Source organism: Galeopterus variegatus, unplaced genomic scaffold, assembly GCF_000696425.1.
Source record: "Galeopterus variegatus unplaced genomic scaffold, G_variegatus-3.0.2 Scaffold766, whole genome shotgun sequence".
NCBI lineage: Eukaryota > Metazoa > Chordata > Mammalia > Dermoptera > Cynocephalidae > Galeopterus > Galeopterus variegatus.
Genome location: NW_007726877.1, coordinates 367073 through 367618, shown reverse-complemented (window position 1 = coordinate 367618; position 546 = coordinate 367073).

Here is a 546-nt window from a genome sequence, read left to right as displayed (position 1 = left end):
AAATCCTTGCCCAGCCCCATGTTGTGGATCGTTTTCCCTATGTTTTCTTCTAGTAGTTTCAGAGTTTCAGGTTTTACATTTAAATCTTCAATCCATTTTTAGTTGATTTTCGTATATGGTGAGAGGTAGGGATCTAGTTTCATTCTTTCTTTTGCATGTGAGTATCCAGTTTTGCCAGGACCATTTCTTAAAGAGGTTGTCTTTTCCCTAATATGATTCTTGTTTGGCACCTTTGTCAAAGATCGGTTGGTTGTAAGTGCATGTATTTATTTCTGGGCTCTCTATTCAGTTCCATTGGCCTATGTGCCTGTTTTTATCATGCAGTTTGGGTTACTGTAGCTTTGCATTATATTTTTATGTCAGGTAGTGTGATGCCTCCAGCATTGTTCATTTTTTTCGGGACTCCTTTGGCTTCCATGTGAATTTCAGGATTGTTTTTTCTATTTCAGTGAAGAATGTTGTATTAGTCTGTTTCCATTGCTAATAACAAAATACTTGGAACTGGGTAATTTATAAAGAAAATGAAATTTATTGCTTACAGTTTCT